Genomic DNA, 15,685 nt, shown 5'->3' with positions numbered 1-15,685 from the left:
TCCCTCCCCTCCGCGAGGCTGGGCCAGCCTTAGAGCCCGCCCCATCTCTGCGTCAGCCAATCGGTGCCCCTGGATCCTTTCAGGCGTGGCTCCGCCCACAGCCCCCGCACTCTATTTGCAAGGAGAGGCTGGTTGGCCTCCCGGTAAGGACTCGTTTCCGTGGGTGGGGCCCGTTGCTCCTCCTGCCGCCCGCCCCCGCCTCGGCAGGCTGCGCACTGGTGGAGGCGGGCTCGACCTGTTTGCACCTCTGGGTTCCTCCCTTTTTCCCAGACCCTGCCCTACAATATCCGGTTGCTGTGTTTGCCCACTAAAGTAGTTAATTTATTTGGTCGCATACAGATTCGCGCGCATACGCGTACACAATACACACAGACGCAGCTTAACTACAATGTTAAAGAACTTTTTTGAAAGACAAAAAACACTCATAATCCGCCTCCCCCGCTTTAATACTTAATTTAACGTCTGCATACTTTTTGGTTACTGTTTTCTATAATCCTATTTCCTTATTTACTCATCTGTATAACAAAGACATGTCTACCTTACACCTCTCACAGGGCTGCTGTGAGAATTAAATGATACTATATATGTGAAGTTCTTAGAGGTACTTGGCACACAGTATGAACTCTAAAATTTATTACTATCTTGTATTACTCATTTATTGATTTCTTAGTAACATGTTCTGGTCATCTTATCCTGGAAGAGTTATCTTATTTTTATGCAACAGACTGATAGCTATTCCCAGAATGGTATCTAACTACCAATAGAGGTGTATACGAAACAACATGAGTAATGAATAATGTGGGTAAGCTGAAGACAGCCTGGGCCCGAGACGGTGGTTTGGACGACATGCTAAATAAGCTATAGTATTTGAAGTGGTGAGGGTAGATAGAAATGACAAGAGGACCAAAGGCAAACTTGGGAACTCCAACATTTTTTTTTTTTTCTTTTTTAAGTAAACTCTACACCCAGCATGAGGCTGAAACGCACAAACCAAGATGGAGAGTCCCATACTCCACCCACTGAGACAGCTAGTCAGGCATCTCTTGAAAACTCTAAGGGAAGGGAAACAAAAGAACCAGAAAAGAACAATGTTGCCAAACCCATATCAATGTAGTTTTGATCACATAATATTGCATCATAAGCTTTTAACAGTTAGGTTACATCATATGTCCTTTTCTATATTGTTACACAGTAGGGTACAATTTTATCTGATTGCTTAATCTTCCCACATCTTGGTATAACCCAATTTACTTAACCATTTGTGCTTTCATTTCACAAACATTTATTGAATGTCAACTATATGCCACATACTGTTCTAGGTCCTGGGGAAATAGCTATGAACAAAATAGATAAAAATTCTTTTTTTCCTGGAGTTTAATTCTAGCATACATGTATTTGGGGCAGGCCAGATAGACACTTGAAAAATGATATGTAAAGTTATCTTATTATGTTAGAAGATGATAAATGCTAAGAGAAAATACAAAACAGAAAAGTCAGATGATGGTGTCTGGAATGGTAATATTAATTTTTTTTTATTCAAGTAAAATTAACATACAGTGGTATATTAGTTTCAGGTGTAGAATATAATGATTCAACAATTCTATACATTAGTCAGCACTCAGTACTGGAGTAGTAACATTTAAAATACCGTGGTTAGCGAAGATCTCACTGAGAAGGGGAGATTTGAGTTATCACCTGAAGGAAGCAAAGGAACGAGTCATGTGGACATATGGAGAAAGAACATTATGAGTAGAGGAAACAGCCAATGAAAAGGATTCAGTGGGGCAGGGCAGGAGATAAGTTCCTTGTGTGCTACTCTGAACGTGTACTCTGACTTTACTCTGAGTCATATGGGTGTATTCTGAGTCAAACGGGAAGCCACTGCAGGGTTCTGAGCAGAGGAGTGACATGATCCGATTTATGATTTGAAAAAGGAACACTTTCACTGTTGCTTTGAGGGGAGGGAGTGAATATGGAAAGGGGAGAGCAGTGAGGGCACTGTCCCTGAAATCCAGGCCCCAGAGGTGGTGGCTCAGGACAGGGTTAGTAGCAGCGAGGGAGTTGGGAACCTTTGGAAGATAAGTGGGGATGCGATTTCATTTCCTTTTAAAAGGATTGCTCTGGCCGCTGAGAGTACACTGTAGGTGTAAGGGTGGAAGCAGAGACAGCTAGAGGCTACCACAGTGATCTAGGGGAAGATAAAGGTGGCACGACCAGAGTGGGAACAGTGCTGAGCACTCCCCCAGGGTTACTTTATTTCCAGTTTTTCGTTGTTATTAACAATTTTGTCCCCAATGATTTCATCTACCTATTCTCCATCCTTTTTTCTTATTTTTTAAATTAAAAAAATTTATTATTATTTTATTTATTTATTTATTGTAGTGCAAGCAGGGGAGAGGGGCAGAGGGAAAGAGAGAGAGAGAATCTCACACAGGCTCCATGCTCAGCATGGAGCCCAATGTGGGCCTTGATCCCACAACCCTGGGATCATGACATGAGATGAAATCAAGAGTTGGACGCTCAACTGACTGAGCCACCCCAGGCACCCTATCCTTTTTTCTTTTGAATGATCGTCTCCCTTGCATAAATTCTCAGGAGCAGGAGCACAGAACCCAAGGAAATGTCTTTTCATTTGTATTTCCACAGCTTCTTTTCGACGTATTGATCCAGCCGTGTGTGGGAATGAACTGTTTTGCCACAACTATATAAGCTCTGCTCGCAAAGGTGGGGATTCAGCACTCATCAAAGTAAAGGGATTTGAATTGATGCTGCTTTGACACATCCATTTTGGTCCAGCCATTAGGAGGTGGTTGCTCTTCTATTGTTGTTCTTTGTAAAAAGAAAACATTTAAAACACACTACACTATTTAAAGAAAAATACTACAAACACCTATGTTCACTACCAAGATTTGACAAATACTGATATTTTGCCACATTTGCTTCTGTTACGGCTACTGATTACCAAATGTTAGTGACATCTCTGATTCTTGAGCCTTCTTTCATGACCCTTGCTATATATCTCTTTTCTTGCTGTTGACCATTATTTCATTTCTGACACCTCTAACCTCCTTCTATCCTCCATATGCAGTTCTTTCTTCAAAAGTTAAGTGTCTGCTATGTCAGAAGCAGGAGTTATGGACAGAGGATTGGGGACTGAGTGGGAATGGATGAGGAGCTTGGGAATTTTTTAAAGCTGAAAGGTTAATATTTTGTTTTTGAGGCCATGCCTCAATGTTCCCAAGTAGAATAGTCTGTGTCAAAGCAGCCACATCTGAATGTCATGTGCCTGATCACAGAGCTGGTTCATGGCAGGCCTTGCAGTCTCCAGTCTTGGCTTTCTTTCTAGTGCATGATACTTCCTTCATAGTCGTATGCATTTCCCCTTTTCTGCTAAACCACAGGTTCAGACTGTAATCAAGTTTGGGCCCCTTTCCAAGAAATAGCCCTGCCCATTCTCTACCTTGCAATCATTTTACCTCTTCTCCACCCCCCTCCATCCCCACCTTGAGTTCTGGGTGTACCATCCATCTCCTACTGCGAAATATGAGGCATCTGAGAAATGTACCATGAAGGATACAGTTTAGGTGCTGCAGACGCAGGACAGCATGTCATAGTGGCTAAATATGAAGAGTTAGCCACTGACAGACTCAGGCTGGTGTATTAGTGTCCTAGGGCTAGGACTAGGGCTGCTGTCACAGATTGCCACAAAGTGGGTGACTTAAAACAACAGAAATTTATCTTTATTCATTTATTAAACATTATTTATTTGCTTATTTATTTTTGAGAGAGAGCACAACTGAGCAAGGGGCAGAGAGAGAGGGACAGAGAGAGAATCCCATGCAGTCTCTGCACCGTCAGCGCAGACCCTGAAACCGGGCTCAAGCTCACCTGAAGTGGGGCTTGAACTCACAAATGGTGAGATCATGACCTGAACCGAAAGTCAAATGCTTAACCGACTGAACCACCCACCAAAACAACAGAAATTTCATCTCTCGCAGGTCTGGAGGCTAAAAGTTCAAAATTGGCAGGGCCATGTTTCCCCTGAAGACTCCAGGGAAGACTGTTTCCTCGCCTCTTCTGAGTGCCTGGTGGTTGCCAGCAATCCCTGGCTTTGGCAACATGACTCTAATCTCTGCCTCCGTGTTTACATGGCCTTCTCTGTTTTCCTACTGTATCTTTGTTTCCAAATTTCCTTCTTCATCTTATTTTTAATATTCATTTATTTTTTGAGTGGGTGAGAAAGAGAGAGAGAGACTGCACATGCATGGGAGAGAGGCACAGAGGGAGGGTGACAGAGAATCCAAAACAGGTTCTGCACTGACAGCAGAGAGCTGATGCAGGGCTTGAACTCACAAACTCTGAGATCATGACCTGAGCTGAAGTCAGACGCTTAATTGACTGAACCACTCAGGCACCCCCAAATTTCCTTCTTCCTATAATGACACTAATAATTGGATTTAGGCCCACTCTAACCTAGTATGACCTTATCTTAACTCGAATGCATCTGTGAAGACATTATTTTCTTTTTTTTTTTTTTAATTTTTTTTTTCAACGTTTTTTTATTTATTTTTGGGACAGAGAGAGACAGAGCATGAATGGGGGAGGGGCAGAGAGAGAGGGAGACACAGAATCGGAAACAGGCTCCAGGCTCCGAGCCATCAGCCCAGAGCCTGACGCGGGGCTCGAACTCACGGACCGCGAGATCGTGACCTGGCTGAAGTCGGACGCTTAACCGACTGCGCCACCCAGGCGCCCCGACATTATTTTCAAATAAAGTCACATTCCAAAGTTCCAATGGACATGGATTTTGGGAAGACATCATTCAACTTAGTACAGTTGGATTCTAAATTTGTCAATTATCAGCTATCTGACCTGAGAACAATTAATAAGCATTCATTAACTAACTAACATCCCCATAACTATCATAGGGATGCAGAGGGGGGGAAGAGGAAACCATTTTTGACTGAGGTATATTTAAATTGGACAAGAGGACTTTAATAGATGGCACTTTAACTGCTATTTAATGATTTATTCCAAAACTTTCTGCCAAATACCAGGTGCCAGGTTGAGCAATGAATTCTATTCCAAGTGATTGTGAATTACACATTTCCTCTAAATAGTTGGAGGAAAAAAGTGGCCAGTTCTGAGCCAGACACTTCTGGGTTTTAATGGCGAGACGATCTGTAGTGGAATTCAGACAGTTTAGCTCAGGAACTTTGTGAACTTTCCAAGCAGTCTGTCCCAGAAGTGGCTCCCAGTTTAGGAAATAAAGACCAGGAGGGTGCAGGTAAGCATGGGCCTAAACAAATACTAGGAGGACATTCATAAGTACACCCTGAGACTAGGACATTGTTGGGGTTGATGAGGGAACCTGAAGGAAGGGATTAGTCCCTCTGCCTTGTGCTGAGGGGATTTGTTTGGGGAGGAAAAACAGGAATTTGGTATTAGAGGCTTACATGTTTATGGGACAAAGTACCTTAAATAGAGTTGAGGAGAGGCAATATCCTATGTACCAGCAGAGAGATCTTGAGGGAGCGGTTAGATCTCCCAGGCATACAAATACCTAGGAAGAAATATTTGCTATCGATTTATTTCGCACCCACTCTGAACCAAGCACGTTACATCTGCTGTTGCAATTTAATACCTGTTAATCTTTTCAGGTAGGCTTTATTACCCTCACTTTACAGAGGAGAAATCTGAGGCTTAGAAAATATTATTTGCCCAAGGCACTCCTCTACCAAGTAGCAGAATCAGGATGCCAACTCAACATGTCTGATCACAAGGCCAGTGCTCTTAACTGCTAGCTGCAGACTGAGCTAACTGCTTTAGGATGCAGTGATTCAGAGGAGCTAGGATACTAGAACACTCCCTGGGGCAAGGCCAAAGATATAATGCACTTAGGTTGTTCTCTGTGCCTGAGGCAGGAAAAAGAAAAGCTAAGAAATTTATGGTGGGATTGTCCAACTCCCTACATGTGAAAGAGAGTATCCCGAGATTGTCAGGAAAAGAGTCCTCCAGCTTTTGATAGATCTTGAACGGCTACCTTACAAGAACATCCTGCCAAGGTGAGGAGGCTAAGGAATGGGTCCACTGCTCAAGGCCTAGGGATGTAAGTGATGGAGCATGACTCCAGAAGGTGGCATCAACACTATTGAGCAGAAGCTCAGGATTCTAGTAAGAAGACTTCTTAGTCTACAGTGAGTTTCTACAAATGGACCCTCCTCTAGTGAATGAAGAGATGATAACAAAACAGCTTCACATGAGTTCAGAGGTTCGTGGTTCTGTCAGATGGCACCTTGGGGTATATGTAAGGAATCTTGTAAATGAAAATGCCTGATCCTGCTGAAGATCCATGAGACACGAAGATCCATGGGTAACATTGAAGGGGCTTAAATACAAGTCACAGAAGGAGAAAGAAGGTGGTACTTGCAAACTCCAGGTGGGGCTCCATTGCAGGCATAATTTGGGAAGGGTTAGTGAAGGCATAGCATATGAGTGCCCAGAGTGGAATGATGCCCAGGGTTTCCCAGAGCATCATTTGAAAAACAGGGATCCAGATCCAAACTGAACTTCTCTGGAGTGGACTGAGTTGAGAAATACTAAGTTTTCTTTCTGGGAAGGTATTCAAGCATACATACCCCAGACAACTTTTTCTATGAGGGAATTCACAAACTGGAAGGCAAGGTGGTTTGCCTAAGTGATTTTGACAGTGCTATCAACTCTAAGCCTCTGGGAGACCATGTTCCTACTGCCAGAGCCACTTGAACCTTGAGAATCTTTGCTAAACAGAGGTAGGGGGCTGGCCTGCAGGATAGGAAGTTATTTTTTTCTTTATCTTTCCCCTAATTTTTATTTTATTTTTTTTTAATGTTTATTTTTGAGAGAGAGAGAACAAGTGGGGGAGAGGGCAGAGAGAGAGGGAGACAGAGGATCTGAAGCAGGCTCTATGCTTTCAGTATGGAACCCAATGCGGGGCTCAAGGTCATGAACTATGAGATCATGACCTGAGCTGAAGTTAGTCGCTTAACCGACTAAGCCACCCTCCCCTAATTTTGAAAATCCAGTTCCAGTGGGGTTTTTCCTTAGAAAGGACTGTCTGTGATAGCACACCACATCAGATCTACTATTTTTATTGATTAGTATTTAATCTATTGTTATTCAGCTAAAGTGTAGCTTCAATAAGGCCAGCATTTTATCTACTTTTTCAATGCTGCTTCTATAACAGTGCCTGGTAGATAGTAGGTGTTATTAAAATGAACATGTCTCCCCAAAACTCATGTGTTGAAATCCTAGCCCTCAATGTGAGTGCTAGGAGGTGGGGTCTGTGGGTGGTGATTAGGTCATGAGGGTGGAGCCCCCAAGAATGGGATTAGTGCCTTTGTAAAAGAGACCCCACAGAGATCTCCCTTGCTCTTTCTGCCAAGTAAAGATGTAGTGAGAAGTCAGCAGTCTGCTCTCGCCAGAACCGGATGTGTTGGCAGCCTGATCTCGGTCACACACCTTGTAGAACTGTGAGAAATAAATTTCTGTTGTTTATAGGCCACCCAGTCAGTAGTAATTTGTTATAGCGGCCTGAGTGGATTAAGACAGGAGGTGTTCAATAAATACATGTTGAATGACTGGCTAACAGCTCTTCAATCATATAAACTTCAGTTATGCAAGATGATTATGTTCTAGAGATCTGCTCTACAACCCTGTGCCTATAGTTAACAATACTGTATCATACACCTAAAATTTTGTTAGGAGGGTTGATGCCATGTTGTGTTCTTACCACCACAGAATAAATGAAAGCAAAATAAAATAATCATTCTTCTCCACGTCGGCAAACTTTTTCCATTATCCCCATCCAGTCCTGCAGAGTTCCCCTCAGCAGCCATTCTCATTTCGATGGCACACCAAGACACGGCTAAAGGAGAATTCTGTGTTCTGGAACTTCCTGACCTTAGCTCTAACCTACTTGCCTCAACCCATCCTTTGTCTGTCCTCCATTCTGACCTCCATCTTGTGGTCTCTGACTCACACCTCACTGTCTGATTTTCAGCCTTACTTCACTTGGCCTTGAGTCATCCCTTTACCACTTACTGTTCAAGTTCAGGCAAGTTTCCTAACTTCTACAGGCCCAAAGTTTCTCATCCACCCAGTAGAAAAGTTTAAATATGTAAAGAGAGGAGGAATAGAGGTGGAATGTTGGGAAATACTAACATAAAGGATAAGAAAGAGCAACATCTTATCTCATAGATTGAATGCATGTAAAGTGCTTAGTTTCTTTTTTTTAAGCTCTATTTATTTATTTTGAGAGAGAGAAAGAGAGAATCCCAAACAGGCTCCACACTGTCAGTGCAGAGCCCAATGTGGGGTTCGAACCCACGGATCATGAGATCATGACCTGAGCCGCTATCAAGAGACTGACACTAGACCAACTGAGCCACCCAGGCGCCCCAAGTGCTTAGTTTCTGTATACCAAATGGGCAGTAAATATTAGCAATGATAACTTTTGTTATTGAGACATACTGTCATTATTAAGTCATCCTTCAGATCTGATGCTTGTCAGCATCTTCTTGATGATGACCTTGATTCCCCTCAGCCACAATACGGTTTCTCCCCCAACTATGCTGCCTTGAGGAAACTCAGCCCACAGGCTGCCTTTCTAGGTGCTGGTTCTCTCTCGGCAGCACCCATACCCTCTGGACCCACCTTCAGAGCAGACGCAAAACTTGATCCTGTGTTTCTGATTGGGCATTGCACACCTACTCAGCTCTCAGCCACGTCAAGCTGTTGGATGTGAGGAGTAACCTGCAGCTTCTCAGCGAATGGGCAGTGAACCAGCTTCAAATGCTTTAAACTGCTTGGTGCTAACTCTCAAAACCCCCAAACAACCACTTGTGATTATCTGGGTTGCTGTCAAGATTATCTTAGCTCTGTCAACCATCCACAGTTTCTCAGAATTATTGCTGTTCTGAGATAATTCCTACAGCAGTGAAAAGTGTGTCGACCCTTTCTAAACGGAAAGAGCATTTCACTCTTGCTTTGGGAGAAAGAATTACTCCATTGTGCTTTTCGCAAGTACGATTCTATTGACCAATAAACCTGTGTCCCTCAGTGTATATTTTACCAAAGGATCTTTGGCAAGCATATTATCAATTTTGGAAGGCCTGATTCAGGAGAAAGGCAGTGACAGGATTTGTATTTTAGGGAACGATCCCTCAGGAAGCACTATGGGGGCCAGGATAGAGATGAGTAAGACTAGAGCTTGGGAGGAGAGCAGCTTGAAGGTTGAGGCCCCAAACTCACAAAGTGGTACCAGGGGTGGGAGAGAGGGTATGGATTTGAGGGAATCAGCGGAACCGCCAGGTCCAGATGTAAGCAATACCCCAGCTCTGTTGTCCATAAGAAATTCAGTTACACTTGGCATCTCGTGATGCTTAGGAATTTACTAACTGGGGATACTTTAGGTGAAAATCACGCATTGCCCCACAGCTTTCTGTCATCTTCCAGCCTCTGACTCATATTCTCCAGCCTCCAAAGCCTACGACCTCTCCTTGCTTGTTCAGAAAGGGTATTTTGGTGTCCAACTTCTAAAAACTATCAGTAACGGAGGCTTATGGTTCAATGATGTCTCCCCATACTACAGTGTGAGCTCCAGAAGGGCATAGGTCTTCGTCTTACTTTCTGATATATCTAAGATGCTTATAACAGTGCTTGGTTTATAGTAAGTGATAATAAATATCTGTTGAAATGGAATAAACAAAGAAAATGTTGTTCAATATGTTGCTGCAGAAAAAATTCAAGTAGAACAAGAATCCCTGGTTAGGTATTGGAACAGGAGCTCATTTGTGACCTTAGAGAGAGTAATGGAATAGAGTGTATTGTGGAAGCCACAAAAATGTTACCATTGTCATTTTGAATTCATTTTTTGGAAAAGATAGTGAAAGCACATGGTTTTAGGACGTAAGGATATAAAGCTGCAAGTTTAGACTAGTCTTCTGTAAGATATTTTGGTCATTTCTCATGTCTGGCTCACCAAAGTTAAAATGTATTGGCCTGTATTTGGTGAAGATGATGGCTTCAGAAAAAAATATGCCTGGAAATATGCCCAGCTAGTTCCATTCTGCCTAAGAGAATCGGAGATGGAGTACAAATAAGCAGGAAGGAATTTTCTGTTTTCATTAGGTAAATACAAAACAATAGGTTTTGTTAATATATGTGGACATTTTGGGGTCAGGTTTCTTCTAGGGATACTTCAGTGCTTGCTGACATAAAATTGCTCTCTCATCTTTGCTCCATACCCTGATAGGGCTGTTTTATGTGTCTAGTATTATTTGACATCATAAGTCATGCTCCGACTCCTAGAAGAATGCACCTCTTCTAGAAGGAAGCACCTCTTCTAGCAGAATTTATAACCAGTGCTGGAGTCTGTCTGCATCTCAACCTGTTTTTCTTCGTTACTTTCAGAGGCATGGATGGAGGATTCTCTGAAGTCATCCTGATTGAGCCAGCAAATTGAGACTTAACTAACAAGGCACTCAGGTGTCCAGACTTTACCACCCATGCCTATAAAAATGTAAATTTCCTTTTAAATATAAAATTGTGGTAGCTGGGACACCCTTCCCTTGGTTTGGTGGCTAGAAACTGTCTTCTGGCCTCTCTGAGAGTCCCCAGCACCATCTTGTGTGATAGCAAATGAGTCCCTTGTATTCTTCCATGCCAGCCTCCTTGTCACTTGGCTACATTGCTGCTGGTGACCTGCGTGAAATTGCCCCTCTGTTGGGCATAGCTATCCCCATGGGTACTGACACTGCTACCACCACTTTGGCCTCAGGGGAGGGGACACTGTTCTGTCTTTTGCTCTTCAGGCTCAGGAACAGCAGACCCTTCCCCCCAGGTTGTCACAGCACAGAACACACCTTGCTATAACTTTTAGCAAGTATTTATTGCATGTAAAAATAACAGAAGGAGGGGCACCTGGGTGGCTCCGTCGGTTAAACGTCCGACCTCGCCGCAGGTCATGATCTCGTGGTTCATGGATTCATGCCCCGCATCAGGCTCTGTGCTGACAGTTCGGAGCCTGGATCCTGCTTTGGATTCTGTGTCTCGGCCTCTCTGCCCCTCCCCCGCTCGGCTCTATCTCCTTCCAAAAAATAAACATTAAAAAAATTAAAAAAAAAATAACAGAAGGAAAGTTCAAAATTGAGGACAACTTAATAACTAATATGGAATGTAGCTAACGTTTAGGCCTGTAGGTTTAGATCCATCACGTCTTAGGTTGTGGTTCCCAGAAGCGGACTCAGAGACATGGATATGAGCGCAAGTGGTTCATTTGGAAGATGAACTCAGGCAGCATTTGTAAGAGACTGGAGAAGTCATTCAGGGAAGGGAAGGGCCAAGGGAAGGAAGTCTCAGTAGGGTGCATCCATAAGAAGATTACCACTGTAGGCAACTGGGGCTCAGTTACATTGGGAACCTTTGGGAGACAGTATAGATCTGGCCTGGCCAACATGAGAATCACTAGCCACGTGTGACTGCTGGGCATTTAAAATATGCCTAATCAGAACTGAGATGTGCTCTAAAATACACACTGGATTTTTAACCTACCAAAAATGTAAATATCTCATTGATAATTTTATATTGATTATATATTGACATGATAATATTTTAGATATATGGGTTGAACAAAATACACTATTAAACTAATTTCACCTATATCATTTTCCGTGTTTTAATTTTTTTTTCATGTTTATTTATTTATTTTGAGAGAAAGAGACAGCATGAGCAGGGGAGGGGGAGAGAGGTGAGGAGAGAGGGAGAGGAAGAGAGGGAGACAGAAAAAGAGAGACAGAGGGAATCCCAAGCAGACTCTGTGCTGTCAGTGCAGAACCCAACTTGGGGCTAGATCCCTTGAACCGTGTGTTCATGATCTGAGCTGAAATCAAGAGTCAGACACTTAGCTGACTGAGCCACCAAGGTGCCTCTCATTTCACTTTTTTTTAATGTGGCTACAAGAAAATGTAAAATTACACATGTGATTTACATTACATTTCTGCTGGACAGTGCTGGTATAGAACATGCCTCAGAATTGTCCTGAGGACTGAAGAAATTGGGTATATTTATCCACTTGCTCCAAACCACCACTGGCCGGACACTCCCCTGGGGGTGTTAATTCCCTGGTACTTCCGGCTGCCACGTGCATGGCAGGGTATGCTTCCAAGCTTTTAAGTAGGGAGCCGGTAAGGTGCGGTGGGTGCCAAGGCATTTCGGGGGTACACTTTCTCATTTCTACCTCCCATAGCAAAGGCCATCCTAACCAACAAACCCCACCTCCCCAAACAGGAGGTTTTCACCTGTGTTCATCCTCAGAATCTAGGCCTGATACACCCCCGGGAAAAGGAGAAGGTATTTGTTTATTTTTGTCCCCTTCACTCAGCTCTAGGTCAGCTTACCCAAGAAATAATTCAAATGACATCCCTTCAGGGGAGAAACATACCTTCACTGCTGGAGGTGAGGCCTGGCATTATGGTCCTCAAAAAGCACAAGGAGATAAAGCCTAATATCAGTACATTCCCCAAGATCTGGCCCCTTAGTCAACTCTGCAGCAGGACAGCCACGGTTCAGCCCCAGTTGTGCTGCCCCAAGCCAAATCCAGCCACTTTCCCTGTTTTCTCCTCAGGGTCAGGTCCACTTATCTGTCCTGTAACCCTGCAGGAAACCATATGAACAAGAACACAAAACTCCATAGTAACAAGCATTATGGTATGGGCACAACGCCTAACCCATATGGAAGAGGGGAACATTTTAAGGAATTATTTTCGTGTTCTCACCACCCCTCAACCCTCACAATCCTTCCAACTCTGCCCTCTCTCATTTTCTCTTGCACCCTGAGGATCTTCCTTCCAGCCCAGAAAACTAGATATGAGTCATCCAGTGCTTTAGAGGAAGGATGTTGCTCTTGAGGCAGAGAATAAAGGAGGTGAATTAGTAATGTTTAAGTTCAAAAGTCCCTGGTACAAGTGTGAGACAGAAAGAGCCGGATGCATAGCTGCATAATTGCAAATAGAGCTCTGTCCCCATACTAAAGATTCCATAGGCTGGGAGATGGGGGAGAGGAAGGACCTCAAGGACAGAGAGATACCTGTACTCCACTGGAACATGGTTCCCAGCTCATCAGCTCACACCCCTGGAGACTTCCACCTGTCCTGAGCACCTAGATTAGATGTCCTGTTCACCTGTGGTGAGGAATGATCATTGGCTTGAATTACTGTGATTAGCTAGGTCTGAAAGTGACCACCTGTGCCCCAGGATTTCCTTCAGCTGTTCCCTCATACTATGTGGGAAGCCCCATTTCCAATAGCCCAGGACACGTAAAAGCTCCAGGATCGAAGTCTTGGTCACCTAGAGGGATCTTCACGGAGCAGTACCTGGGTGCATACTAGCATGGAACCAGACAGAACTGGCCCCGAACCTCTCCACAAGCCAGGACAGTGGTGGACACATAACTGCATTACACTTAGGGCAGGAACATTCTCCAAAGGAATCATCATTTTTGGAGATATGTTTCTGCCCAGTTATGACAAATCTTACATTAACGTGCACAGCAATTTCTCTCCTTGAAGCCAACATGTTTTACCCTCCCCACAACCCCAGTCTATTGAATAGACTTTCCACAACAAAGGAACAACTTTGCTCAAAGGTCAATCAATTGAAAACTAACAACAAGTGGAGCTCCTGGGTGTCTCAGTCCGTTAAGTGTCTGACTCTTTGATTTCAGCTCAAGTCATGATCTCACAGTTCATGGGATGGAGCCCTGAGTTGGACTCTGAGCTGACAGCATGGAGACTGCTTGGGATTCTCTCTCTCTCTCTCTCTCTCTCTCTCTCTCTCTCTCTCTCTCTCTCTCTCTCTCTCTCTCTCTCCCTCTCTTTCTGCCCCTCCCCTGCTTGCACTCACTCTCTCTCTCTCAAAAAACAAAACAAAACAAACAAAACACACACACACACACACACACACACAATATCAAGTATTCAAAACACCCAAGGTATGATTTCACCTAGGGTCATCTTGTATCATGTACCCCTGGGCTAAATAGCCAGAAAACCATTTGAATGAGTCAGAAATAGTGAAAGAGGAGGTATAAGGCTCTGTGAGCTGGCCTCATAATTGCCCATGGAAAAATGTGTTTTGGATGCATTCAGGATACACTATCTTACTCTGTTGAGGTAGTTGCACTCAGTGGGTACATTCCAGGAGTTGTTTTCTCAGGCCCCAGAATCAATGAAAGAGGAAGGTGGAAAGTTGCCCACAGGATTTCTGTCACATGTGGCTTCTTTAGGCTATGTTCGGTCAGTAAATATTTCTCTGTCATTGACTTATGATTGCTGCTTTAGATCCACTAACACTGGAAACAAGTGCTTAATGCCCTAGTGACCCAGCACACATTTCATAGGGTGACCTTTTATATTTTACGCTTCCAGTGCTAGATGATGATGGGTTAATGACAGAGAAAACAAATGGAAAATATCTGGACATTTGAAAAGAAACGACAATAAACTGCTTCTCAGATGTTATCAGTCTGGAGCATACCACCTGTTGATTAAGGTAAAGATGAGGGGCGCCTGGGTGTTGGCTCAATCAGTTAAGCCTCGGACTTTGGCTCGGGTCACAATCTCATGGTTGATGAGTTGGAGCCCCACGTTCGGCTCTGTGCTGATAGCTCAGAGCCTGGAGCCTGCTTCGGATTCTGTTTCTCTCTCTCTCTCTCTCTCTCTGCCCCTCCCCTGCTCACACTCTGTCTCTCAAACAAACAAACAAAAAAAGAATAAACATAAAAAAAAAGTTGGTAGCATCCTTTGGGGTATTCCTCAGCCACAGGCCACCGTCTTTGAACACTTCCAGCTGCCACACCCCTACAACGTGGGCCTGCCCCACAGCTGCTGAGAAGGGATGTGGACACTTGACTCCAGCTGGCCCTGTCAGCTTCTCCTCCCGGAATTGGGAAATGGGTCTGTGGGGCTCCTGAGCAGCCACATTTGGCTCCTGTGCACAGGTCTGCAGTGAGAGAAGGAAGCAGATGCACAGAGTGAAGGAGAGATTGACAACGCAGTGGGACGAGCAACAGCATCACAGCCTCTGGCCCCTGGCCTTTCCGAGGCTGCAGTGTGCCACCTGTTCATGGGTGCCAAGACGTACCGAAAATGCCCGTGGCTGTCTGTGCAAACCGTGTTCCCCGTTTTCTGACGCTCAGCAGGTCCTTACTGCACACGGGCAGCACATGGCTGGAATGTCTCCAGGACAGCTCTGCATCTCTGGACGCCACATTCCTTCCTGCATTCTTCTTTGCATCTTGAAGGATAAATGGCTGGAGACGCTTCTCACTTCCTTCACCCGTTCTCCCACCAAAGAGGTTTTCTGGACCCTGTAGTCTACATTGAAGAGCCAGGGGGAAGATAAGCAAAGGGCAGAAGAACAGTTTCCTTTTTCTCCGTGGAGGTTCCCACTGCTCTATATTGAAAAGTTGATTGAATCGGGCAAGGGGGAGGGGACATTCCCTTCCTCCCTTTCTCTATTTATTCATTTAATTGGAACCCTTTAGGCACTTACCACATGCCAGGCATTATTTTAGATACTGTAGCTAAGGTACTTCCTGGAGCTCACATCATAGTGGAGGGAGACAGACAACAACTAAACGTACAGC

Source organism: Neofelis nebulosa, chromosome 2 (assembly GCF_028018385.1).
Source record: "Neofelis nebulosa isolate mNeoNeb1 chromosome 2, mNeoNeb1.pri, whole genome shotgun sequence".
NCBI lineage: Eukaryota > Metazoa > Chordata > Mammalia > Carnivora > Felidae > Neofelis > Neofelis nebulosa.
Note: the sequence above shows the minus strand (reverse complement) of the source record.